Genomic DNA, 25,602 nt, shown 5'->3' on the forward strand with positions numbered 1-25,602 from the left:
AAATGCTCCGTGAAACTGTTATCCTAGAACAAGTCTGTCTAGGATGGAAGGCCAGCCTCTGAAGCTAACCCTTTCCCCTATCAGAAAGACCCTGTCTGGATAGCAGACCATTACATGACTGAGGACTAATCTCCTTGAATTACAGAGATCAGAACCTCCTGTTTGAAGACCTCACTGGGTAAGGCACAAGAACTATCAGCAGTTGCCTGTCCAAGCTCTTTTCCTCAGATCTAATTTTTTTTTCTATTGATACTGGGGTAACCCCATCAACTGAAGGGGAATTACTACCAATGTACAGTGGTGTGAGATGAGAATCAGGCCCAGTGAGTTAACCCTCTTCACCCTCTTCTGCCTTTCTGTTTGGCCGATGTTCATATATTTATAACAATATATACTCGCTGATCAGCATATTCTTCAAGGGGTGTTATCTCACTGCTCCCTACAGCAGTAGGTACACAGTAAGGAGTTGCATCAAGGAAATGCATTAAGATGAATCAGCAAGAGAGAAGGGTACCTCTGGGCCAGCTCCCTGCTTCTCAATTATTTACATCTCATAATTTCCAGCAAATCACTGGCTGTTTATTGGCGCTCATCTATAATTGAAGCGTTTCCTAGATCACTGGCCAGCTCTTCTCAAGAGGTAGCTGGCTGTGCATTTGAAAGCTTTAAGAAAACCCCACAGGGGAAGGCAGGGTCTCAGGAGTGGCTGGCCATCCACTGAGGATACTACCTTTTAATTTTTGGCTTTTGTGGGCACCCAGGATTGGTAGATTTCCAGCATGCGGTTTACCATCTGTAATTGACCACGCAGCGTCATACAGGGATGGTAGGTTACATTGGCAAGATGACCTCAATCCAGAAATGCTTCAAAGATTTCACATTTTAAAAATGACACATATCTAGTACATTGCTTAAACTGACCAGAAGACAATAATGTTCATATAGGCCTTGAAGAATACATCAGTAAAGCAGCCATTCTTAAAAAAAAAATGAAAAAAAATAAAAATAAAAAGCTACTTTCTGTTAGCAGGTTTGGAGCTGGAATTTCCTATAATATTTTTTAGTATCTGTCTTCCTGTCTCTCTAATATTGCAGTAAAATATCTAGGCTCCTTATACATAATTCAGGATAACTTCAATTTCTCTGAACAAGAAGTCAGTTCTCTACCCTTATGTCATTTTAAGGTCTTGGTGGATGCCTTCCAGGAAAAAGCTGGTGGGCTCTCCTGGGGGAAGGCTTGACATGGCTCTCTCCAATATTGCTCTAGGTGTGTCCACCTGCGGGTCCATTTTGACCTTTCTGATGCATCTAGAAGATAACTCTAGAGAGTCAGAGGACAATATGATCTTCTGTGGCATTAGCAGGATGGATAATTGTATAAAGCTGCTTTTGTTAGTAACAGGTTCAAAGGCAAAGGGAAACAAGATGCACCTTCTAAGCAAATTCCCTGATTCTTTCTTGCAATTTCTACTCCTACCCAGGACTCGTTGCTTCCATTCAAGCTCCTATGGAGTAACACCTTCCTTTGAAAACAGGACCATTCTGAGTAAGATACTACCCAACGTGAACAGGGATGGCAGAAATGGACTCCCTATCCCCAGCACAGAGCAATGTTTAACCATGTTATGCTCAGAAGCCAGTGAATGACCAGTTGAGTCAGTCAGCATATTCTGTCTCAACTTCTGGCTCCTAAAACACAAACAGTCAAGAATTTGGGCCCTGGCTAACAGAAACAGGAGAGAATTGCATGGGAAATGATTTTCCTCGTTCAGGGAGAATTTTGAGTTCTAAAAATTCCCCAGATCAGCATTTTCCTGGGAGGAGGAAAACATTTTGTTGAAAAATTCCTGACCAGCTCCAGCCATAGCTTCCTTTCACTGCTCCCCAATACTGATCTATTGGAGTCAAGTTTGCATAATCATTGTCCTAGCCCCTTCGGACAGGGGTGAGTAGCAACCAGGAAGATGAAGGGGTGATGGTGGAAAGCAAATTAGGCATGAATTAGCAATACAATATGGAAGAAGGAGAAGAAAAGTAATTTGGGATTGCATAAATAGAGGTATCACATCTTATATTTCCTTCCTTTATGGCTTTGGGGGAATTATATCTGCAATACTGCATTCAGTTTTGGGCATGATGTTACCAAAAATTTGAAATTCAGAAAAGAGCAACACGATGACTAGGGAGCAGCACTGATTTATGAGGAAAGATTAAACATTAAATAAATACAGTTTGGATAAGACATGGAGTGTAGTGATGGGTAGTGGGAACATACGGTGGCAGTATTTGAAGGGTGTAAACACAGAGAGAGGGAATGGTAGGAGCAATGGGCTGGGATTAAGAAACGGAAAATTCAATTTGAGTATCATGGAAAAACCTCCCAACAGTCAATTTACTGTGAAATAGTCTCCCAAGGGAAGTAACAGAAGCCTCATCAGCTGTGACTTTTACAATTAGACTGCATAAAGTACCAGACAATGTATTATGCACAGGAACAGGGTCACACAGCTTGGGACCCATCATCTAATGAGTCTTCATCTCTAGCCCTTATGATTTGGTGAAACATTGTGGAGCTTTCAAAGCAGTGTAAAGATCAGACTGTAGGAAATGACACCCCATGTAGTGTTGTTCGTATAGGGTCTGATCTTGTGCACATGGAAGTCAGTGGAATGACACACCCCTTCCCCACCGCTAACACCACCATTGCCTTCAATGAGTCTTGGATCAGGCCTAGAGTCACCAATCCTTTTCCTTTATCACAAGTCAATCTTGTTGCTGGTTGGATACTTAGACCTATATACAGCCACTCAACCAATGAGTCTTGGGGGGTTGTCTATATGGAGATACTCAGGGAAGATGAGATGAATTAACTAAAGATGTGATGTTAAAGCACGTTAATTTCCTGAGTGGATGCCCTCATTCAGAAGTAAAGTGGCCTTAGTTCTCTGTAGCTTAATTCTCCTTCTAGGCCTTATAACTGTAGAATGTTGATCATACTTGGCGTGCAAATGTCACGCACTAAGCAGGATATTTTGTCACAGTTCAGGGCACCTGCATTTCCCGCCCTCCGTGGTCCAGCAAGAGCATCCCCGCTAGGTCCAGGCTCTTCGGCTGTCATGTTGCCATTCCTGAGCCATCCAGTGGCGCTGCCTATGCCAGGGTTGGGGGAGCATTTAACACCACTGTGGGTAGGGGACTGACAACTGACACCTCCTTGATTATTGAAGTGATCTGCAAAAGGAAAGGAAATAAATAAATAAGAACCAAAAATGCACCCTCCCAAGGTAGTTTTTATGTAGCTAGAAAAGCGAGGTGGTTTCCTGCTCTAAATATTTAACATGATGTTTATGATATTTCCTCTGGGGGAGAGATGCTTGAAAGCTAATGTTTATGAAGCAGGTCTGGAGGGATGGAAAGGAGAGGGAGGGCACGCTAACCCAAAAGGGGGGAGAAAAAAGAACCTCGGGAGATGTCCTGATTTATGGCTTTACTTGTAAGAGAAAAATCTCTCCGTTTTGTTAAAAAGGCTGTGACTGATGGAAAGCAACTTCACCTCGGCTCCTTTTGAAACCAGAAACCTGCTCCTTGAATGTAGTGTGCCAGACAGGTTCTGGCTCCGAGCCAGCAGGAGCCTTTTATTGGCTGCTGCCTACATCCTTTTGAACCCCATAGAAGTGGTATATGTATAGGCCTTGTGAGGTCTGGAAGGATGGTTTTGAAGTTAAGGTACTGGTCTGGGATGCTGAAGGGAGAGGTGGGTTCAATTCCTAGCTCTGCCAATGGCTTCTATAGCGATTGTGGGTGTTTAATTTCTGGAAACTAAGGCACAGAATCTGTAAAATGAGCATAATAACGCTTTCCTACAGGGAGATCATGAGAATGAGTCATTGGTGCCTAGGTCTCTGGGTATGGCTCTGGGTAATGAGGTCTCTGGGTATGGCTACACTGCACACTAAGGGTATTCTACACAGCCCCGTGTCTCAGTCTGGCTCAATTGGCTCAGGTTACAGTGTATACATTTTGGGCTTGGGTTGGAGCCTGGGCTCTGAGACCCTCTCCCGTCACTGGGTTTCAGAGCCTGTGCTCAGCCCAAGTCCGAATGTCTACACGGCAATTTTTAGCCCTGCAGCCCAAGTCCTGCAAGACCAAGTCAGCCATGGCCATGCTGTGGGTCTTTTATTTGCAGTGCAGACGTACCTAAAGCCCAGGCCCTGACTCAGGTTTGAGCCCAAGTCTCCCTTCCAGCTATGCACAAATCAGTCTGACTTGGGTCAGCAAGTGCTCAGAACCCAGGTCCTAAAACCCCGCTGAGACTTGGGTCCAAGCCCTGTCACTTTGCAATGTGGACACAGCACAAGGTCTGTGTAGTGCAGTATGGACGTCTTAGCACGGCTGTGAGATCCAGATTTACAATTCAGAGTGGACTCTCAAGCGTGGGCTTGGAAACACTAGGTCCACAGACCTGGGTTTACAATGTAGACATAGCCAATATGTACTGCGAGAGAGAGACTCCTAATCCTCTCTAATCAAGGGGCAGTGTCCAGCGAGAGCATTGAGCGTGTTTGTAGCTTGGAGGAAAGTCCCTAGAAGGGAGAGAGAAATCTCTCTCTATGTTGGGGAGAGAGTGAAAAGGGGATGAGAAAAATCACCCAACTCCCTGGAAAGAGCAAGAGGCCAGACATCAGTAGTCTTAATTGTTTCTCCCTTAGATAGGTGTCTCCAGCAGTTGTATATTTTTATTCAGGCAAGTTCTTGCCACTCTATTTACTGACTGTGCCTGCGAATGTTTTTTGTAAATAAGCAGGCTGCAGTCAGAGGAAGCGGTTTGTTAGTGCAGAGTATTTTATCATTCAGCAGCATCATCCACTGGGTTCCCAATAAATATCTGTCTGGATCTTTGATCCTCCTCAGTGAACTAGTGACTGGGTGATAGAGGGGTTAGAAGATGGGGAGCTTGCTGCAGCTGAAGACAAGCTTGAAGGCCGTGGCCAAACACTTCAAACCCGGGTAAATCCACATTTGGGCACCTAAAGCTGGGAGTTTTGAAAGAGCCAAAGGGAGTTTGGCCCCTAACTCCCTTTGGTTCCTTAGAAACTTCCATTCCTAAACAACTGCCCTGGCTTTCAATGGTGCATTGGGGTCATTGCTGCTGGGTGCTCAGCACCTCTGAGAATCAGGCCACATTTTTAGGTGTCTGGAGATGGATTTAAGGGTTTGAAAATTTGGGCCAGCACCTGGTGCCCTGGCTTTTAGAATTTTTTGTAGTAGGACCAGAGAGCAGTTTAGGGCCCTGGTTGCTCCCTGCACTGGACCATGTTTGGCTGTAGTCAGTTCATATGAGTGGGTATGTGTCCATCTCCACATTGGTGAGCATGCCATTCTCTACTCTTTCCCCTTTACCTTCATGCCCTTGGCCTCCCACAAGGGTGTAACCACCACTCGGTTGCTTTTTTCCCAGGATCCTCTTGTTTTGCACAGAGCAATCCTGTATCCAGCAAGTCTCTTTTGCAGACTATGAATGGGTCCCTAAATAATTTTGGGGGCAAATGAATCATTGCACCATGACAGTGCATCACCATGTAATGATATTTCAGTGCTGCGAGGTAACATCTGGATGGAGCGCTCTCACATCTCCTTGTGATGGGCCAACAAGTGTGCATTTGTCCAGGGCCCCATTCTTGGCTGGTCCTTTGGCACGACCGTAATAAATATGATAAAAATAACTCACATTTGTATAGTATCCCACTCCTAGTAGCTGGACCGTCAGAGGACACCAGCTTGCTTCTGTTACCAGCAAATAATGTTACTTCTTTCAAAAGAGAAGTCTGTTCTGTGATCCTGAGGGGCATTTGTTCAAACCCTGCTGATAACTCATTACCATTTATCATTATAACCAATGATGATACCCGAAGACAGATTTGAACTCTGGTGGACTTCAGATAGTTGGGGTGAACTTTATCTAGGGAACATGTGTAACATGCGGGTACAGTGTGTGTCGTGTCCCCCTCCAGTGTCCTACCCACATAAAAAGAGACGTTTACTACTGTTACTAACTGATGGAGCTGCTCCTCCAGCTCAAGTGGGACAGGCTCATGCTTTCAGTGCCAAAGGTCCCAACTTGAAACCCTGTTGATGTCCCACAGAGGAGGTCATTGCACATATGGGGCAACCTTTTCACCCCCTAAAAAGTTGTGAATTTCTTTAAACTTCAGACGCTGGGAATCATGAAGCATAAAACACACACATACCTGAGTGTCTGGATCAGAGGGTAGAGGGGAAGGCATTTTTGCAATGTTTTTTTAAGCACCCCCCCGCCCCCAACTGACAAACCCCCTGAGACCTGCCCATAGGGAGAAACCCAGCAATAACTATTTACATCACCAACCTGGAGTGATTTGTGGATGCACGGAAGAATTATTTATGGTTTGGTGCAGGAAAAACTTTCAGCTCCTTATTTGCCCTCGTAAGTTATGAGTAGCCTTGAAGGGTCAAAGGTGAGATTTTGGTTTTAATGCCCGCTTCCCTTAAAAAAAAATAATGAAGCAATCTATGTGAAAAGAAGAAGGGCAGCGGCGCGGGGCGGGGAGGGGAGGATAGTCTGAGAAGGCTGCTACTCCTTCCTGCTTTGATGTTTCAGATCTGGAAGGGATCATAAATTTGCTGGTGTGAGATAGAGTGATAATAAATGTTGCTTTTAACTGCCGGATTTTTAGCTCACACAGCATCCATTATCACTGGCAACTGCAAAAGGGAATGTATTTTTTTTTGGCTCTTTAGAAAGATAAATATTCACACCATTATCTGCTGACATCCCAAAAGCTCAAATGCTGCCTCCCTTTGTGATCATCCCCCATTCCCAGTCTAAACAATCCTGTATTATTCCGAGGAGCCTGCAGCCACCAACTCACCATTGCAATGTTCTCCAGTTCAGCTATTTACTTGATGGCCCTTGATGATTATTATTATGTCACTGTGTTTGAGGTGTGGTGGACAGACGAATGGTAAAGGGGGATACTTTGAAGCAGAAAACACCCCATGTGGGATGGAATTAAGGCGTGACATTTTCAGAGGAGCCTAAGGGATTTAGGCATGGAATTGCCATTCGGTTTTAATGGGATTTGGCACCTAATTTCCATAGTAAATCCTCTAGGGTGGGAATTTCAAAGGAGTCTATTTGTTTCTTTCAGAACAAATGGATACTAACAATTGTGCCCATGCACAAAGGCTCCTGTGTGCTCAATCAATATGTTCAGATGCCACTCTCAGGGCAAGGCACTACTTCAAAATTTCTGAAACACTGTCAGATGCTCAATGCCGGTACAGATTGGTGAATCCACCGACAATGCAGCTGGCTCAGTCACATCATCATCATTTTAAATCCACAGTGTTGTTGATAAATGTCTTTAACTACTCAGATGCCTGTTAATGTCTGTCTGCCCAATGCCAGCAATGTCATATGCCAACAATTTCCGTGAGGATTTATTGACCAGAGATATGTTTGGAATGTGTTTTGCCGAATCAGTTATCATCCTCATAAATCTTTCTATCCATTTTTACATTGCAGAGTGGGCATTTCAACTATTGCTTTTATTTTATCTGGATCAGCAATTAAGCCAACTTTACTCAATTTATGTCCATTATAGATTACCTCTGTTAGAAGCAATTTATTTTATTTTTAGTTCAGGTATAGGGCTATTTCTCTTGGCCTCTCAAAACTTTCCTAAGATTTTTTTATATATTTATTTTTAGGTCCCCAGCCCAAATAAGAAAAACCTCCTATTACAAATATCATTTTGTAATCCCTCAAAGCTTTATTCAACTGCTTTTTAAAAATACACTGGGAAGAGAACTAATACCAAAGAGTATTTGCATGAAAGTATAACATCCAAGAAGTGTATTAAAAGACACTAGGTTGCCTTGTCTACTTCTGCTTACCAAATATTCCTCCAAATATTCCTATTTTTGAGAATTTAGTTTCCATTTCAGGTTTTGTTGAAGGTTCCCTTTTATGGCTTTATTTATACCATGTAAATCAGTACAGATCTGTACTTTATCTGGCTTTTCAATTACAGCCATAGAATTAACCCAGTTTCCATAGGTTCACAGAGTTTAAGGCCAAAAGGAGCTATTAAATCATCTCGTCTGACCCCCTGTGTCTCACAGGCTCACTTCTCATTTCACTCAGTTACTTCTGTATTGAGCTCAATGACTCGTGTTTGGCTGACATGTCTTCCAGAAAGGCATCCAGTCTTGATTTGAAAACATCAAGAGATCCACCACTTCCCTTGGTATTTGTTCCATGGTCAATCACCTTTGCTGGTTTTATTTTAATGCCTATTTTCTCATTTGAATATATCTAGCATTAACTTCCAGCCAAACCCACTCTCTAGGTTGTTCTACTTTTTTAATTATACTCAGCCTTTCCAAATGACCAAGTCCTTTTTTTTTCCTTTTTCTGTCTGGGCAGACTGGATTTCTCTTACTGGATGTAATATGTGAGTTACTGATTTGTTTCACTTTAATATTCTTCTGTTGGACCTCAAAGAGATCTGAGAATTCTTCCAGCATGCTGCCTGTGGTCCGCCAGTGTATTCAAGAGTTAAAGGAATAACTCAAAGGTGGAGGATTGAAGTTGGGCCACAGTTTGTGACTCAGTCGGAGATCTTTGAGCTGGCAATGTTTATGTACCTTGACTGTGAAATTGCACGACTTCTACAGCCCCTGGAATTGTCCTAAGGGAAGGGATGGCTCTAATTTCCTCATTTTGGGGGGGAAAGTTCAGCCCTTCAAATAGACCCTTCTTACCAGGGCAATCTAGGCACTTTTGTCTCTATGCATTATTAACTGTCCACTTGGACCAGCCCATCCACATATTTTCCATGGTGAGAAATATTTGATAATGGCATGTAGACTGTCAGACAAAGGAAAGACTCATTCTTTGAATGTCCTTCCAACAAAGAGGGCAACAACCTAAATTGGATTCCAGTTACCATCTGTAATGGACTCTGGGTACAGTCCCTTTGCGAGAGAAAAAAACATCTCTTACCTGGATTGGATCCCATACATGCTCCTTGGAATAGGATAGCTATTTATATGGAAATGACTCTGGAACACAGCTGCTTTCTACCTAATGATCCTAAAGGTATTCATACCCTCTAACTCCTTCACCTCAGAAGTAATTTTTTACTCTTCATGTTGGGACACATTTTGTTTCATGCATACTTTTCTGGTTTTAGGGGGTTTCTGCCCACTCAACATTAGGGGTGAGGGTTCTCTGGAGACTATAGACTTTATGAAAGGTGGACAACACATTACCTACAAAATATATTGCACTGATGCTATTCAATATCTAGCTATAAATTGGTTTTATGCTGCCACCCATTGTCTTAGGATCTGAGCACCTTGCTCGTAAAATGAATAGTAACAACAAAGTCCCTAGTGGACTTCATGGACTCTCTGGCACTCCTCTATTTTCAGAAGGGATTCTTGGGGATAAAAGAGGGTGTTTGTATTATGCACGTCACTTATGGTGGAACAGCTTTTTCAGAGGATGGTTTTGCAACGTTTCTTTAAAGGTGGTCAGACTCTTACATCCTGTGTGTAACGTTCACCCCCAATGGTCAATTTCTAGTGTTATCTATCATGTTGCCAGCTCCATCCCACAGCTGAAGCTGTTAAGTCTGTGTCAGCTCTTACTGAAGCCAATGGGAGTCACTTGGGCTCCTAATATTAGGTATTGGCAGAATGCATATTTTGCATGAAGGAAAGCTCCAAGCCAAGGTATATCTGTATGTGTTATAAGTGAACTTATAAAGTCTGCATGAATGTCCCTTATCAAGAATTCCCAGAGCCTGCTCATTAATTAAGAGGATCAATGTGTTAGCCAATTGTTGAGGCAAACCTCATAGGAAAACCTCACGGTAGGTTTCTGCTGCCCCTTGTCCTCTGGGTCAAGTGGAACAGATAGATGCAGTGGGAAGATAATGTACCAACTGGAACAAATGTTGTGTAGTTACAATCTCCAGACCAGCACAGTAATGAGCTGTACATTATGCCACAAGTCCAGTTATCAGGCCGCCCACGGAGAGCAACCAGCTTAAATATTGTGAGCTGGCAACGGTGAATGGGCTGATGATGGCTGGATGCAACTGAATGGTCTTGACCAAGCAGTAGGCTGCAAAGAGCTGGGAATGGATATCCTGATGTAATGGGCTGGCGGAAAGCTGCATATTGAAGTGCATGGGATTCATAGCAGCTATGTGTTGGAATGCAATCTGCCATGAGCAAATTGCAAATCTAAATGCAGTGTGGTCATTAGCAATCGCATGTTGGAATTGCTGTGGGCTACCCAAAATTGAATGCAGTTGGCTAAGCAGAAGTTGGATGTTGGAATATAGTGGGCTAGCATTGGCTTGCCATTAGAATGCAATGACTTATCTAATGTGCTGTATGCACTATTCCTAGCCTTAATCTGTGACTAATACTTTGCTTTTGTGAACAATAAATTCATCACATTTTTTTAAAGGGGAAAAACAAAATCCCTAAATCAAAAGTAGTCGTAAGTGATTGGCTAGCTGGGTAGCAGGGATGTACTTTATACATGTACGGAGAATTCACCCTAGGGTCTATAGTCTAATCCTCACTGAGATGCTATTTGATCACAGCAACAAGAGAGAAAAAGACAGTTAGCTGGTCAGGATTGCACCCGGCTAATGGACAGGGTTTTCCCCCCCCCCCTTCCCTACCATCCTGGTCGATTCAAATTGATCCTAGTTCTGCTGAGCAAGAGCAGTCCTTCAAAGTTTATTCTGGTGTCAATTTTTATAGTTTCCCTCACCGATCAATAGAGCGCATAATCATTAAGGCAAACTTTGTGAAAGCTAATCCTTCAATATGAGTTTTATGAATGGCTCCGAGCCCTGGCTCTAACCATTTGGATGTAAGTGGAACCTTTAATCAGGTGAGTGACAGGAGACAGGCAATAGGACTTGCTGAGATTGGCGTCCATGTCTCTATGAAATGATGCAGAGCTAGCAGGAGCAGAAGGAAGGGGGGTGGGCAGAGGAATATACAGCCTCTAAAACCAAAGTTTCCCTTCTTTTATTATTTATAAAATGTTTCCATTATTTTCTCATAATACTTTGCACTTGTATATAGCATCTTTCAGCTGAAGCCCTCAAAGCACTTTGCAGACACTCATTAATTAAGCCTCAAAACACCCCTGTCGGGTGAGCAGGTTAATATTAATTACTACCACTTGCACTGCCTTCTGTTCAAGACTCTCCAAACACCTCAGGGTTGTAATTGGCTATGCCCATTGAAAGAAAGGGGGGAAATGAAACCCAGAGGGGGTAAGTGAAATGCCAAAATATCACAGGGCGAATCAGCTGCAGAGTCAAGAAGGGACCCCAGGAGTCCTAACTCTCAGGGCTAGATTCCCAAAGAAACGTAGGCATGGCAATACTTCGCATCGCCATGCTTAACTTCTAGGCCCCTAGAAAATTACTGGGATTCACAAAACCTGAATGTGGTGCCTTAGGGTCCTTATACAATGAGTAGTGGGAGAGAGGTGCCTCAAAATGTGATTCACAAAAGCCAGCATGCTAGGGGGCTCCTTGCCAATGGGAGATACCAAGCCAATGGGTGTGTTAAGCCCCATCTTTGTCTCTGAGATAGGCGCCGAAGTCCAGGCTTCAGGGAGGTGCCTCTCTCTGCCTGGGATTCTTGTCTGCAAAACCTCTCTTGGCATTAAGTGCCTATGCTGTTTTAATGGAGGAGGGGGAACCTGATCATCTGGGCACTCACTTGGAGGTGGGGAGGTTTAGGTTGGATATTAGGAAAAACTTTTTCACTAGGAGGGCGGTGAAGCACTGGAATGGGTTACCTAGGGAGGTGGTGGAATCTCCTTCCTTAGAGGTTTTTAAGGCCTGGCTTGACAAAGCCCTGGCTGGGATGATTTAGTTGGGGATTGGTCCTGCTTTGAGCAGGGGTTGGACTAGATGACCTCCTGAGGTCCCTTCCAACCCTGATATTCTATGATTCTATGGTAAGTCATGAGGGGGAGAAGGGATTGGATCAGGGCTCTGCCACCTCTCAGGCGAGTGCTGTAACCATTGGATGAAGTGAGAGTCTGATGTGGGGCTCCTTCACTCTCTCTCCTATTGAAGCTGCTGCACTGTGGGTAAGTTAAAGTCAGTGGAGCAGGGGGACAGGATTCTGGGTTTTCCACCTCCCAGGTATGAGGGGAACCTGAATGGGGCATCTCCCATTACTCAGGTGAGGCTCCAACCTCTGGGCTAACAGTTCTGAGGGAGGTTCTCCTTCCTTCCTTCCTCTCTCCGTGACTTTTTTGTGTTTACTCACGAAGAGGGGCCTGATCTTACTGGAACAGGTCCCACAGGCAAGTGAGGTGGGAGAAATGCCGGTGTCACCCCAGTTTGTGCTGCACTCTGGCGTGAGCTGCAGCACGCATGCTCTGAGGTGGAAATGGAGGTGCCTAGGGAACATCTGCTGCAAAAATGTAGGTCCCGAACGAGTTTTGGCACCTACAGAGTTTGGCATCAGTTGAGTGGGAGTTTTGTGAATCCCGGTGGGGTGTGATTCTGGGAGTTAGGTGCCTAAGTCCTTTTGTGTCTCTAACCTGTAGTGTCTTGTTTTGACCACTAGACACAGTGTCTTCCTTCTTTTCAGTATATACCTATCTTTTTAAGGGGTGTGTGTGTGGGGGGGGGGGGATCATTCTACCTGCTTACAGTTGAAGGTGGAAAAGTAAGTTTAACTATCCAAAATAGGGGAAATGTGGGAGAGAGAAGGGGGTTCTCATGTTTCTTGATCTATGGGAGATCAACTCCTGAGAGCCAAAAGTCACCTGCATTTTAGAATGGAGGGCAAGCCGATAAGTGACCACCTTGGCAAAGAGTTCTTCAGCACTTGGAGATATTTTTGGCTGGCAGGAGAACTCAGCAGAGGAAGCTGCGGTGTGAAGAAAAAGGCCAGAAGGCTGCCCTGGAGGAATTTTTCCTGAAAATATTGTGCTGGGAAGATTTAGAGGCAGAGCTGAATAGTAATAGAAATGCTTCCATGGCAGCGGAACATTCAGTGAATGGAAACATTCCCTTGCTGTGTTTGCAGCCCAGATCCTTACCCATTTAGGCAAATGCATGAGAACAGGAAAGTGAAACTGATGAAAAGCAAAAGTGAAAGTGGCTCAGCCATCTTTACTCTCCAAGAAACATGAAATAACATAAGTAAACCAGTAACATGAATGGTGAAAAGTAAATTCTTGCCACTGACTCATCTAGAGGGCTTGTGGTAAACTCTGCAAGGGATTTTTTAGAAATTTAAACATAAGGGCCCAGATCTCCTGCTGATGTAAACTTTTACACCTCTCTAATCAGTCGATTTGCACCAGCTGGCCCATAGATAGATATTTATTTCAATTACTAAAAGGGACTTAAGTTAAAAATCTTGGCCAGATCCCCAGCTGCTGCAAAGCAACTGACTGAAGAGCTGTAAAAGCTGACAATGTCCCTTTCTAATAATTGAAAGTAATATCTACGGGCCAGATCCCTAGGTGGTGTAAAGAGCATAGCTCTATTTAATGGAGCCCTGCTGACTTACACCAGTTTAAGATCTGGTCCTAGATCTAGAAATAAATGTAATTGATCCTGATATGGGAAAGCCCATAACAGGCAGGAAGTCAGCGCGAGCAAACACAACTTACCTGTGTTCTCTACTGCTCTATGGCAGGATGTTGGTAAATGTCACTTTTTTCCACACCTGAATTCGTCCTTTCTTTGGCACCCCATAGCTTTCACAGCACCCAGATGTGACAGCCATAGGGGTAGAAAGCAGCAGGAACAGATTGATGCTTAAGGGGAAAGAGAAACCACCTTAATGCCAATGTCTTTAGAAATACAGGAAGAGGGAAGGAAAATGCAGGAAATAGAAGGCTGTGGATGCACAGCTGATTAAGAGATGTTCCTGAAACAGATCATTACTAGCTAAACTCTAGGACTTGGGGTGGCGGGGGGAGATTGAGATCTGGATCCAGTTCTATACATCAGGATGAATAAACCAGTCAGATTTTAGGTTGTTTTACAGCCAGATCTGGAGCTGAACTCTGTGTTTCGGACCCATCACTAGACAGAATGTTGCTCAGAGTTTCCTATGAAGCATCAGCAAACCTATAACCCTGTGTGTCTCAAGGGAGCTGAGCACAGGGACTTGGGGGTGGCTACTAACTTGGAAATGATTAGTTGCTGAGAAGTATTTCAAAAGCCTTTGGTCTGACAAGAGCTGACCTTTAATCTGCTAAATGGGAACTTTACCCTATGGGGGCAAAGGCAGGGCTGGGGGAGAGGCTGTGGGGGAAGGGAAACCGCCTGACTTGGGAAAGATCAACAGGAGCTAAGGGCTGGGTCAGGGTAGAGTGGAGAGTATGTGATCCTTGCCCACCTCCCTGGGCCTCGGGGAAATCTCAGTGGATGAACTTGTGAACTGAGAGTGTTAGCATCTATTTCCTTCTCATTACATGCGCTTCTTCCCTCTGCATGCCTAGTTCCAGGGGGATTCTTGTTCTTGGGGCTCAGGTAGTGGTGAGCGGAGAGTCTAACTTAGTAGCGGTCAATTGAATTCCCAATGGTGCTGCTGAGTGCATCTACTACCTATGGGAAGCCAGGTAGGAAGTTGCTTAACTTCTCAGAGCAGTCGTTGGCTTTGTCATGGGAACTCTGTCTGCCGGGATCCCAGCTGGCCCTGAAATGGCTCTGCTGGAAGGAAGCTCACACCTGACCCTACTGAGGTGGGTGCCAGGCTGCTGGAGCTCCAGATGCTGTTGCGGAGGACGCAGAGCTGAAGAAGGGGACAACAGTGAGTTCAGGTGGTGATGCTCAACCCATGTGTCTAGAGCCATGGGCGGATCCTTCAGAGTCCATGGGCATGATTGGCGTTCCGCTGGCTGTGACGGCTCTCATAGAAGTGCCAGATGAATGGACAGGAGCTGGCGGGCTCCTGTCCTATCACTCTAGGCAGCCGGGAAGTGGGAGATGGAGAAAGAGAAGAGAGAAACCTAGGAGAGACAGAAGACAATTAAGGGGATTTGAGCCCTGTGATCAAAAGGGGCCATGTACAATTCTGGTGTAAGCAGGTGAAATGCCATTGGCTTTAATGGCATTATGCTTGCTTGCCCCTGGGCTGTATTTACCCCGTTGTCCCTGCCTCCAAGGGATAACTATCTAATATCCCCATCCTGCTAACTCCTACACGTGGGCTGAACTTGACACGCTGTGAGTTGTACCGTGGAGCGCAGAACCGCCAGCTAGTGGGACAGCTCTGGGCGTGTAAAGTTAAGCCTGGGTGCAAGTGTTTGCAGGATCGGAGCCTAAGAGTTTGATTCTACAAACCCTAGTTAGCGGGTGCAATGCTTCCACCCTGAGTAGGCGCCGTGAAGTCTCTGGGCCTCCCCATCAGAGTAAGCATGACGCATGCTTGCAAGGCTGGCCCCTAAGTTAAGATGTGACATTGTGATTTCTTAGCTGGTCTGGACTGAACACTGCTGTGAGGGAAGCTCACACTGCCAGATTCCTGTCTAGGGCCAGAATGGCTGAGCTGAGGAAGCTCTTGCCCCTCAGGTTGCCATGGCACCAGCTTCCTTTATGCCCCAGCAATGCCTCTACTCCTGGATCTTGGTACCCAGGGAGAGAGGTCAGGAGAGGATGGGGAGACGGACCAATGATAAACAGGATAGCACTGACATCCCTTCAGCTGTGACTGCCTCTGTTCTGGGTGGGCCCCGTGTATTGAAGCCACCACGTCAGAGCTAAACACCCTTTTTTAACCAAAGCGGTTCACAAGCTCATTTTCCCCACCCTGCACGACTGCATTGCAGAATCCTGCTCCTTTCCCAACACTATCCAGGTCCCAAGGACATTCTTAGCCTCTCCCCAGCCTCAGCAGAAGTGATGATTTGATGATATTCCAGGTCCATTTGGCACCATTCACCCCACTCCCTCCTAAGAATGCTGCAGGGGCATCCCTTGGTCTTCCTCTTCCTTCCCTTTGCTACTTTCCTCCTTCTGAACAACTTCACACTGCTGGGCTTGTTTTTATTCTGCGTGGTTTATTTCCTGATGGCCCCATCCACAACTTGACTGTGTTTATTTAAAAACACCACTCCAGTTCCTCTCCTTGACTGCTTCCCCTTCCCCCGCCTGCCACGGTGGTAAATATTTTAGTACTTGTTGAGATCAATTGAGCCTCATCAATAGGAAATAGAGTGTAAATCTTTGAGACGTCACATTCACCCCAGAAATCAATTTTCACACATTAGGGCTATTAGCTTATTGAGAGGCGCTTGATAGATGGCTGCGGGCAATGGTGTAGCCACACCTGACAACCTACCTTTTGGTAGCTCCTGCATCAATCCCGGACAAGCTGGGAGTGAGGAAGAACCAAGGGAGGGTGGATCATGGGTGGGAGGAGAGGGGTAGGACAGGAGACATGGGGACGGTACAGCCAGGCCGATCAATAATATCTACAAAGCACTAACTCATCCTAGCTGGGACTGAAGGCAGCAAGAGGCTCCAAGCCAACATTGTTAGACAGCTAATTTTTTTTCTATCCTTGAGAAACTAACTTAATTTGGGGGTGGAGGGGACGTAGATTCCGAATGGTTAATAAAACTAATGCAGTAATTTAAAAGAGAGCCTAGGAATGAGCACATGTCTGGCTATACCCTGAGGATTATTGGGAGCAGACAACCGCTACACCAACTCCCCCGTGTGCGCACTGCACCTCTCTGGATCAACAAGATGCCAATTTTTTCCCCACCCGATCAGATAAAGTTGGAGTTTGGCTCTGTCTCCCCCTAATACTCTACTTTCCCCAAATTCGGATGACCACAGCCAGCGCTGTTAGTGCGGAGTCAATGCATGGATGTGGTCTGGCTGGCTGGTAGCTGAAGCATCCAGTGTGGTTGAGTGTTTAAGGACAGGGGGACTTGAATTCTATTCCTGTACTGGTGGTTCTGGCTCTGAGCTGCTATCACAACTGGCAAGCTACCTGCTGCTGCCATAGTCTCCTTATCTGTAGGATGAGGGTAACCCACATTTGCAAATTACTGCTACCTTCCTGCCTAATTGTAACAGATGTCCAGGGACTTGGGGGTTGGTTTCCCCAGTGGAAGAGAAATCAGTGATGCAGAGTCTGAATATATGCTAAGTGTCACTTGTCGTAGTTACACATATGCACAGTCCTGGAATAGAAGTGGTCAAATAGCATGCAGGGCAATCCATCCTTCCAGGAATCTCAGCCCAAGAGCAGTGCTTGGTTCCCAGGGAGAAACTCTGCCTCAAGAATTAACTCCAACCAGAGCCCAAGGCAGAGAGCAAATTCTCCTGCTGCTCTCACACCTCCCTCCATCTTAAACTCTGCATAACAAAACTAACATCAACTGACATCCAGTCTTCCCAAGACTGGACGTTTGCTTACACGCTAAGAAAAAGAACTGAGAATAATAGTATTTTTTAGACCATCAGATAATAATGCAATATAAAGACACAGTGGAAGTATTGCAATGAACTGACTACTGTCTATATGTACCAGAGCCCTCCACTAGACAAAAGTTACGAGGTGGCGTGGTAGACCTTATGTTGCTAAAACTTAAGAGATTCTCCTTCACGTTAAGCAGTATGGGCCTCTGCTTTGGGAACAGCAGCATCTAGTCTCTTTTTTTGTCACCGTGAAGATCTGAGAGCAGCTTGGTACCAGCCATGATATCCCTGGTGGCTACTGAGGTACTATATGTCACTATTACAACTGGTCAAGAAAAGGGACACTTTTGTTTTTTTTTGGAAAAAATAAATGTCATGAAAACATTGTCTCTTTTTTGACCAACATTTGACATTTTCTTTTGTTGGAAATTGGGACCCTGTTTTCTTTTTGAAACTTGAATTTTGAAATTTTTCAATCAGCTCTCGTCATCGTGAAGAGGACAGGAAAGTGAGTGGAGCGTGCTGCAGTAATATGATGTGTCCTTTTTCTGGTTTGAGGAGATGATCACTCTTCTCATGACATTCTGCAGTTAAAGAACTAGAGATTGTTCTTTAGTTAGGGACTCAGGGGTAACTCCAGTGGATATTTGTATTCTAAGAACCTGCATCATTTAATGTGCACAGGCTGAGAAGTGTCAGGAAAATTAGGACGATCCTGCTGAACATGAAATAGCTACGTGCAGTTTTGCTGAGATGGTTTTGATGTTGAATCATGTTCATATCAAATTATGAAGCTAGCTCACATGATCTGAGATGATGTAAGAGATGTTACCTTTCCCAGCAACTAAGACCGAGCCTCATCCATATTTATAGCGGGTGAAATTAATTTACCCCTGTGCAGAGTGTCTGCACAAGGTCTGTGCACCACTTATGGCCCACTGAAGGCCTATTTTGAAAGCTGACGTGGGACTTAAGTAGTGCATAGGCATAGGTGCTGGAACTAGGGGTGCTGCTGCACCCCCTGGCTTGAAGTGGTTTCCATGATATACAATGGTTAGAGTTTGGTTCAATGGCTCTCAGCACCCCTACTATACAAATTGTTCCAGCACCCCTGTGCACTGGTCTTGTGCTGGCACATGGATGAATATCACTGAGTCGCTAGTTCTCTTGGCTGCTTTGAAATAGGAACCACCTTTATTATCGGGAAGAAAATATACATTTATGAAAATTCCTTTTTTAATGAACTGCTATAGTGAACTGAATTCTCCCAAATTATTTTTTTCTTGCATATGAAATAGTATCCTTTAAATTTGCTTGAGAGGGATCTGCTTCTTCCATCCACACCAAGTTCATCAAGGGCTTGTTCATCCTTTTCCATGTGAAATTCTGTTTTACTAACATGCATCCTCCTTCCAAGAAATAGTTCTTTCCATAAGCCTTTATAATGCCAATAACTAATTAAACTGTGCATTCTGATGGCACCTTCTGTGCAAGAAGCTCAAAGCCCTTCATGAACCATGAAGGTGAAATTTTTCTCTGTGCAGAGGGGGACACCCCAAGGCTTATGCTTCACTTAAATCTCTGGTATAGGGACTTGGCCTTTGGTCTGGTCTGCTGCATAGGTGTGAACTGCGCCTACTAATGAAACTGGCCTCCCAGCATCCCTATGGCCTGGAGTAAGGCAGTAGTATTAGCCCTATTTTACAGATGAGGAAATGGAGGCCCAGAGTGGTGAAGTGACTTGCCCAAGGTCATCCAGCGGGTGAGTGGCAAAGCTGGGAATTATCAGTCATGCTGATGACTATTCCTCAGCTTTCACTACATCACTTTCAAAGAAACTTCCCTTGCTTCTGGAGAAACACTTGCTCCCAAAATATTTCCTTTAGGGATCCGGAAGGAAGCTAGTGAGCTTCATACTCTAATCTGGCTAATTTGGCACTGAAATTTGGATACTGCTGTAATGCAGAAAACTTTCCTGCTTCAGCTACCCCAAAGACTTGATCCTGCTCTTGTCAACGTCAATGGGAATTTTCCCAGTGATGTTAGTGGCAGCAGGGTAACCGCCTAGAGATTCCAATTCACCCAGCATGGCAGAGGCAGCAGAGAGACCCAGCACACCCAGAAAACAATGGCAAGCTCCAATCAAGAGCCTGGTTACCACCACACAGCTTTGCAGGTGCCTTTGGCCTGCCACCTTGGGTTCACCAGGTGAAATTGTTGAGAGGTTGGTTATCTATCACTCCCCTTTCCCCACCCCAGTTTGTACAGGTCTCCCTAGTTTATGCCTTCAGCAGGGGGACTGGAAATCATGCCTGCCCAATAGACTTTCTTCTGGCGATACTTTGGGTCCCGTTGTAAACAGGAAGTTCTGGACATTTCACTAGAAAGCCTGTTCCTGGGGTGGTTGTGCAGACCCAGCAGGCTCAGGTAGCTGGGTAAAAAACATCCCAAGTTGTCAGTGCTTGGGCCAGCTGAACGGAACCCTTTGAGGTTGCTCCAGCCACAGTTTTGTCACAGCTCCTTCTTGCCCAGCCTCTCGCCCACGGTTTGTGTTGTGCTCAGTCCTGTTGATTAACTTGCCCCTGATATATGGAGTTACAGATGAGTCTAGTGGTCAGGGCTGGGTTACTTCTCTGACAGTCCTGGGCTGTCACCCGTAGCTAATTACTTTGATCCTTTGCACTTTGTAAAAAGCCTTACAATGCAAACTAAGTCCCCCCTGGTTTTAACCTTGCAAACCTAGTTAGCCCTTGTAAAAGGCTGGGGAAAGCGTGCGCGCACACACACACACACACACACACACACACACACACACACACACACACACACACACACACACACACACACACACACACACACACACACACACACACACACACCCCTGTTCCTTTAATAGTTTCCTCCCAGCACTCCTACAAAAAAACAAATAAAACCTCTTTTACAAGATAGCAGGGCTGCATGTACGATCAGCTTCATCAACAACAAGTTCTTTCTTCAGTTCATTTGTTTTTAATGTACTTTTTCCTCCAGATTTCCCTCCTTTCAACTACCTTCCTCTCTTTTCCCCTTCCCTCTGGAGGCTTCCCTGATTGCCTGTCTCCCCTTCCTGGCTGCCAACAGCTTAATGAATAAAACAAATGACTTCTCCTTTTTGGAACCACAGGTCATGGGCAATTGTGTGTGTGTGTGTCCACCACGTTTGGATGTGAAACTCGGTTTTCATGAGTAAGGAATGTTTCTTCTTGAGACATGGGAGATAGGTAATGGTACCCTTAGGAGAAAAAGGTACCATAGAAAACTTCAGGAGAGACTAGATGTAGCGACGCAGTTTCAGAAGGTTTGGTTTGAATAAGAAACCTCTTTACTCTGGAAGCTGGCCTGGAAATTACATGTGAATGATCTTTCTCATGAGAGATCCAGCACTTTCTGTGCTCAGCCAGACATGAAATAGTATGAGAAGCAATGATAAATCAAGGCTGGTCTCTTGGAATTTAAGCCCGGGGGATGCAGCACACCAGTGAATCAATAAGAGACTATGGGTCTACCCATCAGAGCTGGGCGGGGAAGATCTAGGAAGCCAACAGAAGCAAGCAGTGGGGGATAAGGAGAGACAGGCTATTCAGGGGATAGGAAAATAATAGAGTATGAGGGGGAAAGTGTTTCATGGAACAGTGGGATGGGACTGGTATTTTGGGGGCAGCTGAATGTTCTGGTGAAGGCAGACTTGTTAGTTAGTTCTCCAGTGGGAGAATAATCTATTTTATGGTATTCCTGCTACTGATCTCTGGTGGTGCATGAAATGATGGGGAAAAAAGGAAAACAAAGCTGGCTGACTGCTGTTGAATTTGAAAAAAAAAATCATGGGGTTTAGTTTGGCACAAAAGCGTGGGCATGTACTGATTTTATGCAAACCAGTTCCCCGGTCCCAACTAAGCTGCACAATACATTAAGTGTTACCCTAACTAGGGAAGGAAGAACAAGTTCAGAAGAAAATAAAAAATGTCACCCCAAAACACACACCTAGGACCTTCTCCCATTGCTTGACTTAACCGAAACTAAATTCGTTCAAGGCTCTGAAATATTTGCTTACCTCCGGTCTGCTCCCTATTATTTTCTATTTCTAAATACCTTTATGCACCAGACTTCTTCTTTGAACTAGAACTAGTGGGGGAGTACTAGTGGGACAAAGACTGTTCTTACTCTGTACTTCAAAGAAATTACCATATTTCTACATTGGCAAAATTAGAAGGAAATCTGTATGCTCAGATAACCCTGAAGCTGTTTTTTTCACAATCTTCTCAAATTTTCCCTAAGAGAGGAGGTTAGAAATAGTGCAACATCTGATCAGATCAATAATATCAAAAGATGGATTCTTTTGCAGCATGGGCCTAACAGCCATCCGTGTCAGAGAGGTGCTATCCTGCTCTTCCACTAGAAGGTGTTAACAATCATGGCCAACAATGGACCACTCCAGTTTATTTCGCCGGTGATCACAGTCCAACTCTCAAGTCACTGTGGGAGAAGTTTTCAAACGAGACCTATTAGTTCAGTGAGCATGAGGGGCTGATACTCGGGCAGAGAGGCTGTTGAATTTGTCCCCTGAAGACACAGAATGGGTACTAGGTAGGTGGACATTCTGGTCCAAATTAACTTAAAAACTCTCCTAGGCAGAAGAATTTGACTTTCTGAGCAGCCTGGATTTGCCAAGCTGTTGATATTGTGAAACAGCCCTCTGGCTGGGACCTGGTGGGTCCTCTAGCAGGAGAGAAATGAAATGAAGTCTCTTTGCTTTTCCCACAGCCAAGTCAAAAGACAGTGTGCTGAAATCAATCCGACTTGGAATGATTTTTCCACTATTGACTTGAGCCCCATAGGCTTTATGGTACAGATTCAGAAAGGTATTTAGGCCCTTAATTCCCACTTAAATCAATAGGAGTTAGGCACCTTTTAAAATCAGAGCCTATGCATCACAGGCCACATATGTACCAAAGAGACCAGTGGGGATGAGGTGTTGGGAGAAGATACTGAGGAGGCAAACTATGAATATTTGAGAAGAGGAAGCCTTAATACTCTGAACAGTTACTCACAGAGAAGGCCAAGGACTTTACGGTATACTCCTTTGGCTGAAGGTGAACTCTGGCCAGACCCATCAAGCTTTGTGTGAGGCTCAGTGACTTAGGTTCTCTGCCCTGACAAGAGCAAAGGATGGTTCTGGCCTCTGACTGGAGTGAGGATAATGGTTTTACCATGACAGAGGTGGATCCTTCTTCCTTCAGTCATCACAGAACTGCAGCCTGTGCCATCATGAGTTCCTGAGCCAGCCCACAGGGTTATCCTACTCATGGGCATTGGAGTCACCCACTCAGCCTGAGCAACTCCAGTGCCAAGTGGGATAATGGGGGAGGACGGAGATTCTGAAGTGCAGTATGGTAGCTTCTACGGTCCCATAAGGTGAGCACCCTTTCACCACGTATAAAGCATCACTTAGTCCTGAGGTCCTTGGGCTCCCAGAAAGTGCAGAGTCAACCGCAACACCTGTTGCATGGGCTGCTGCTTTCCTGAATTCCCCGTGGCCAGCACACTCCGCTTGGCAGCCTGGCCTAGGGCTGCTTACCCTTTGGAGTGGTAGTGCCAGCAAAAATAGCCTTGTGCCAAGGAATTTTCCTTGCAGCCACTCTGGCTTTTCACCCACGCAGTGCCAGACACAATCTAGCCATAAGGTCACCTGTGGCTCTAGAGAGACAAAGTGGGTGAGTTAATATCTTTATTGGACTAACTTCTGTTGGTGTGAGAGACAAGTTTTTGAGCTTACTGAGCTCTTCTTCAGGTCTGTGTAAGCTTGAAAACTCATCTCTCTCACCAACAGAGTTTGGTCCAATACAAGATGTTACTTCACCCACCTTGTGTCTCTCTAATATCCTGGGACCAACATGGCTACCCCAACGCTACATACGGAGTTTGGCTCTAGGTAATCAGATCCATCTGTTGACATAACTAGGATTTTCACACGTTTACACCATGACTGGATTTTGGCCATTGCTTGTAAAAATGCTGTGGGCTGCTAACAGGAGTCAGCTATCTCAAAACAATAAAGAATAAAGGGAAAGTCTCTCTGGGACCCGCTTCCTCTTCTCTCACGTACTCCTACCCAACCTAGACTGTGAGCTTTCTAGGGCAGAGGCCATCTTCTGTGTTTCTTGCCTGGCAAGTGCATAGCACAATGGGGTTCTGATCCTTGGCTGGGAGTCCTAGGGGCCAGCATAATTAAAATAATAAATAAGGATGAGCTCCAAAGGTGGGGAGGTGGTATAACCTAGTGGATAGGGCACTGGACTTGGACTCAGAAGACCTGGGCTCTATTTCCAACTCTGCTACTGGCCTGCTACCTGAACTTTGGGCAAGTGACTTCCCGCCCCGTGCCTCAGTTTCCCCATCTATAAAATAGATATTGACTTTGGTTGTAAGCTAGGTAATGTTGTTGTTGTTAACCAACCCTGATGAGAATGCCTTTAAGGCTGATCTCCTTCCCTTCCTTTAAGCTTTTGGAGATTAAGTGCCTCCCATGCCATGTGACACTTGAATTTCCAAGTGCTTCCTATTTTTGTCTGGGTCAACTTACCACATGTGGCAAGTCTGCTTGGAAGAGTTTCAAGGCTCAGTCTCGTAGGACACTGATCATGCCAAGACCCTGATGGAGTCCAACCCCAGCAGCCGGCTCACTGACAACCTCTTTCTCCTAAGCCTCCTGCTTGCACTGAAGTACTGGGACTGCTCTTCAAAATGCTCAAGGAACAAAGCATGCAAGGCAGTAAAATGAGGCAATTAAACCTATAAAACCAGGCTTTACAAGGGAATTTATAGTGTCAGAGCTTTTTTATAGCTTTTTTAGATTAGTTTAAATAAAAATAAATGGAGAGAGAGGACCTAAAACTTGAGCAGACTTAAAAGTTCAGAGAGGGGCTTTTAGGAAGCACAGAGGGGTAATAATTAGAGGCACATTTTTTTCATTTCACTGTCTTTGTGAACAGCATTTTTTAAAAAAATACACCAAACAATCAGCGGGTATATCCCCAGTCCCCACTCTCCTCCCCTGCACCTTTGCACACAGATGAGAAGAAATTGGATTTTGTTTTCTCTCTCATGCTAGTGCTTCCTTGGTGGTAGGGCCTGCCAAGTACTCTGCAACAGTACAGGCTTCTGCTCCAGAGGGGAAATGGCACCAGTGGCTGATTAAGGCAGGAGGGGTCAGATCAGACAATCTGGGCCCCATGTCTCAAAGGGAGAGCCCAACCTCCCACCACTCTCCGCCCAAAAGAAAAAAGCCAGCTCCAGGTCTTCTTGCATTTGGTTGATCCAACCAACCAGACAGGAGGGAGAAAATTAGCCTCAGTCCAGCCCCAGACCGGAGGGGACTCAGTACATTTCAGTCCTTTAAAATCTTTTTTCCTTTTTCATGGGATCATGGGAATGCCTTTGTCACCTTCATCAGAACTCACTCTGCCTATAAAAGGGCATCTCTCTTCCACCCCCTTGTGGCCATCTCGAGTACAGCTTTAGACATACAATGCTCATCCGAATTTCTCTGTCATGTCGATGGGATGTTAATGGAAAGCCTGCAGCACAGAAGTTGTGAGAAAGAGGAGGAGAGGGCTCTAAAAAGGAACATGGTTGGTATAACTCAGAGGTTTGGTAATGCGGTGCAGAGCCTTTCATCTCTAGCTCATTGGTTCGACTCCAACCCATGTCAGTAGTGACTGAAAGCCATTACTATCAGAGGGCTGCTCAGAGGCCTATGGCAAATATATTGGTGGGTGTCACTCTGTTTCCTACTCATTACTGGTCTTAGTCAGGGGAATGCAATGCTGCAGCTGTGAGTGAAAGATCCCTTTTGCACACAGGTTAGGGTACAGTCATAACCACTGTTACAAAGCTTTCCTAATTTTTTTTATTACCACTTCCTAATAAGGTACCTGCAAAATAAATAAATAAATAAAATCTTGTTCTGATATTTTATTTAGTGAGGGTTTCTTTGTCCTGGTCTTTATTTATGGGGAAAGAATGGAAATGTTTAGAGTTTCTAAAAATGACTTCTTTTTTTTTAAAATCTGTA

At 44.9% G+C, this 25,602-nt stretch overlaps 1 long non-coding RNA gene across 1 annotated transcript in view; it reads right to left on the reverse strand.

The window, feature by feature from the left end:
- Positions 1–2,336: 2,336 nt before the first annotated feature.
- LOC123351275 overlaps positions 2,337–25,602 on the reverse strand; it is a 30,146-nt gene continuing 6,880 nt past the window's right edge. The window contains exon 3 of the long non-coding RNA XR_006573981.1: positions 2,337–3,231. This is a non-coding gene — a long non-coding RNA (uncharacterized LOC123351275). The remainder of the gene's footprint in view (positions 3,232–25,602) is intronic.

The sequence above is a fragment of the Mauremys mutica genome, chromosome 16, assembly GCF_020497125.1.
Source record: "Mauremys mutica isolate MM-2020 ecotype Southern chromosome 16, ASM2049712v1, whole genome shotgun sequence".
Classification (NCBI taxonomy): Eukaryota; Metazoa; Chordata; order Testudines; family Geoemydidae; genus Mauremys; species Mauremys mutica.